Below are 4,572 nucleotides of genomic sequence, written 5' to 3'. Positions count from 1 at the left end.
AACGACGATTAAATTTTTAATCACTGTTTAGTCAAACGGTGCAACCGGGCATAACGGTCAGAAATGAACATTTTCCACAGCCCTGTTCAAATATTAAATTTGCTATCATTATTGACCTTTTTATTAAGTAAAAGACGCTTTGTTGCTTTGGCCGGCGAAAAAACCCGATTCGCTGTTATCGTTTATTTAGAGACCGCAAATATTGAACCTAAAATTGATTAAAATTTGCAAATACGAGACTTCAAATGTTTGCGAAAAACTCTTCAAAAGTTATAATAGTTGGAATTTTATTGCAATTTTATTTAAAAAATTTTTTAAAAACGCAACCTCCCACCCTTGATATTTTTCTCGAAAAATCTGCTACATTTTGTCTTCTAGCTTTTAAGAGGTTTCGAATTCTTAATAAAAATGTATTATAAAACACAGTTCGTGAGACGCTCTATGAAAGAGCTTATGATGATTATTCAGATATTTTTGGCTATTTCTACCATATAAGCCCTTCAACAAGATTCGATTACGACGGTCCTTTATCCATTTGCATTTTGCCCTACAAGTTATTAAAGGTTATAAATTTTGGGACCAAAAAGCGGATTGAGACGCACTATCGAAAACATTCTAATAATGATCCACGCACTTTCAGCGGTTTTTTAGATAAAAGCTCTAGAACGTCGTCTTTTGGCTTTCTAGAGGTTAGAAAGTCCGGAAGAAGCCAAATTAGCGAACAGCTTCTAATAACTGTTGTGATATTTTTATACTTTTCTAATTCATAAGCTCTTAAACTGCGGCGTCTTCTTGCATTTTTGCTTTTTCCTTCTAACCTTTCAGATGTTCGGGTTTTTTGGGCAACTCTTAACTTGAATTTGTGGAAGTCCCAAAGATCTATTCAGATATTGTCAACCATTTCCGAGATACGCGCTTTTAAACTTCTAGTAGTTCTAAAGTTCTAATACTTTCCTCCTAAGCAATTTTTTTCTCTAAGTTTTGACTCTTTTTTCTCTAAGTTAAAAATTTTTGATATTTTTTTTTAAATAACAGCTCTCGAGATGCCCTGTCGAAAAGGTTTTAATAATAATTTACGTATTTTCAGCGCTTTTTTAGATATGAGCTTTCGAACTTTCCCTTATAATTTCTTAGAAGTTAGGAACTTCGAATAAAGCTCAATTAGAAGAAGATGATTCTCACCGCGCCCTATTTTTAGCTTTTGACTATCGTTTACCGATTGTGTTTTAATGTTTTTTTTAATGTTTAAATGTTTTACCGAATATTTTATGATTATTTAGACATTTTAGACCGTTTGTAACTTTTCAGGTGTTATAAATTTTGAAATAAAGTCAAAATTAAAAATACAGCCTTCGAAACCTTCTATTGAAAACGCTTTAAGAATTGTGCGGATTTTTTCGGTCGTTTTCGAGTCATAAGCTTTTAAACATCGGCCACTTCTCAACATTCGGCATTTTTCCTACCATCCCTTTGGAGGTTAGCAATTGCCAATCACCCTTAACGATTGTGGCCTTCGATATTCTTTTCCGAAAGGTTTTGGAAGGTTAATTAGATAGTTTCATCAGCTTACGAGGAATAAACAGAAATGTTCAAGAATTCGTGGAAATTCGGATCTATTTCTTCTTATTAGATATTTTCAACCGTTTCTCAGAAATAAGATGCTTTAAATACTGATATCTTCTTATTTTTGCTGATCTCTTTAGAGGTAGGCAAATAAAACTTTCAAAACGCGCTATCGAAAAGGACATAACGACTGATGGGATATTTTCAACCCTTTTTGATTTAATAGGTGTTTTATGATTGAAATTTTCAACCGTGTCGAGGTGTTGTCTTTTTGCAACTTCAAACGGCTGGAAAGGGGCGAAGCCCCATTTGGATTTTGGAACTTTTTATTGCAAAATGCTGTTCAATAAAAACTCGTTCAAATGGTTCTTAGAATGAAAGCGATGTTTCCAGGTGTTTTCAGTCTAAATCAAAATTTTCTCGGTAGATTTAGATATTTTTGGAAATCTCGTGGTGGGCAAAGCCCTAGCTCGATTTTGACGTCTGTTTGATCATTTCTATTTCGGGCCAAATCCCACTTATTCTCGCTTGATATCTCGAAAACTGCGCTCATACTTTCATCTCACATGCCCAACACCCACAGACCGAAAAAAAAGTTTTGCCTCTAAGCCGTCTGGATCTAGCGACGGAAAGTATTTTGACTTTTCTGCAAATTTCCAACTAGATTGAACCATTCCAAACGTTCTTAAGAAGAATTTTTCTGCATAACTGAGTTACTAATGAACTAAAGCTTTTGGTCGATGAAACTCGGGTCCAAAGTGCAGACCCAATAAATATGAATAACAGATCAACTTAAATTGTTTCGCTACATTATGCAACGGTTTTGATTGTTATAAATCAACAGTTTAATGACGGTGAGAGCACACGAGACAGACGAATGGAAACGTGATCAAGTATCAAGTAGTCACGATTTTGCGAATCATTCATTTCCACTTGGCAATTACGAAATTAATTGCCCGATGTGTATTATTAAGCAGATTTGCTAAAAAGGTTCAAAGGTGCTCGCTAAATTACTACTAATAATATCCACTCCAGGTAATAAACGTGATGGTATTTTAAAACTTGATGCGTCATTAACCTGTCTTTAGAACTCGAGTTAATAATTCGACGGTAGTTATGAAACAGGCGAAATTGATTGGTTGAAGTTTTTGCAAATAATCTGACCAAACACCTGAAATGCATTTTGAAAATGCGCAAATAAGTGTGAACAAACACATTCTTGGTCTTATCGCTTTTGGCGCTCTTGTGAGTGTCTTAATACGTTTATCATGTTTTGGGATTTGGAAAACACTCCAAATATAAAACAGCCAACATTACGACAATCGAGTTACATTTAAGAATGCCATTAATCATCATTACAATTTAACAATCAAACTTTTCGTATTTTTCAATGATTTCATATAGAATAATCACAATAATAATGAAAGCTGATAGTGAGATAGTGTGGTCTTTAAGATGACTTGTTAGTTCATAGAAAGGAAGATTGGCTACGACTCGCACACACCCTTTTTTAAACAATGATCTTGATGACTTATCATTTCAAACTACTTCCAAGTTTTTCATTTTGAAAAAGAGACTGCTTTTAAGTTCCATTTGCAAACATCCAGACTGTGTTCAATTAATCAAGCGACAAAAACTCCTTTCCTGGAGCCACAAATCGATCAAAACCTCCAAACGAGTAATGCGGTTATTCGCGGAAAACTCGTAAGCTTGAGTGATTTCTTTCGCCATTTCTCCAGAATAACGTTTTGACTTGCATTTCTTCAAACTTTCTAAATATCATTTTCATGCGACCCCATTTCATCAATCAGCCCTCTAAACTGAACATGCAAGTTAATGGTGTGGAAACAAATTCTTATTTAACTCTATAAGACCCGACCGGCAGACTTTTTCCAATAAAGCGCTCTTTTAAAGTGTTTTATTTTTCTTGCCAAAGTTTTCGTTCTAAACCCCCACACATTTGCAATCAGCACCGTTTACTTCCGAATTTGCATAGTTGATGTTTTCTTTGAAGTTATTTATTTCTTTCATTTATTCCTGCTTCTCATTTTAACAACTAGTCTCTTGTTGAGTCATTATCAAACTTTTTGGCTGTTTCTAGCTAGGGTTTTGTTCTTCATCTTCAAGAGTTTGCTATCGCAAATTATTTTCTCCACCACAAAACATTCAGGGGCTGAGAACATTTAAACAGAGTGTTTAAAGTAAACGTTTAATCTACGTCGATTTTTGGTCCCACTTTCACATGGTTGTAAATATGACGTCTAATATACGCGAATTGAAGCGATCTTATTATGCAATGATGGGCGTATTGCATATAATTATTTAAAAATCTGGTGTTTATTTTTCGCAAAATTGCTCAGATTTTTGTTTTATCATTCCTATTTTCTCAACCAATTTCTATTTACACAGGGTGATCCGAAAAAGTCACGCTTTCAAGCCAAACTTTTTTATGCAGAAATATCTCCTTTTTGTAATTTTGTTCAGTTCTTTTTTAATCTCAGTTTTAATTAGTTTATAAATTTGGGGATATATATTATCAATTTCGCAACTTTCAGACGCCAGTTGGCGGAAAGCCGTTAGAGATGTGAATATGGTATGCTGCATAAAAATGTTTAAAATTTTGTAGGAAACTTAATATAATTACAACAAAGTGGGGCTTCTATTTATCATCACTATTTTTCGGAAAATAAACACCTGATTTTTAATAGTAGTTTTTGATACAAGGGCAAACAGTGTCGTTTTTCGAGCTCCTGACGGATAGACACTCAATTACTCTTGATTTATTAGTGAAAGCTGGGTTTAATGCTATTAATGATTAGCTCAGAAAAAAAATATTCGCTTTTATTTTGATGCCACAGAATCGAAGATCGGACTAGGGCTTCGTCCTCTTCCTGGCGTTTGAAGGTTTACAAAGGTTATATCTCCAAAATGGTTGAAAATTTCGCAAAAATACTAATGAGCTTTTCGATGGCCCAACTCAAAGTCCATCTTTCACCACTACAAAGTGGT

This window comes from Dendroctonus ponderosae, unplaced genomic scaffold, assembly GCF_020466585.1.
Source record: "Dendroctonus ponderosae isolate FM_Combo_2020 unplaced genomic scaffold, Dpon_F_20191213v2 Dpon_F_20191213_7, whole genome shotgun sequence".
NCBI classification, from domain to species: Eukaryota; Metazoa; Arthropoda; class Insecta; order Coleoptera; family Curculionidae; genus Dendroctonus; species Dendroctonus ponderosae.
Note: the sequence above shows the minus strand (reverse complement) of the source record.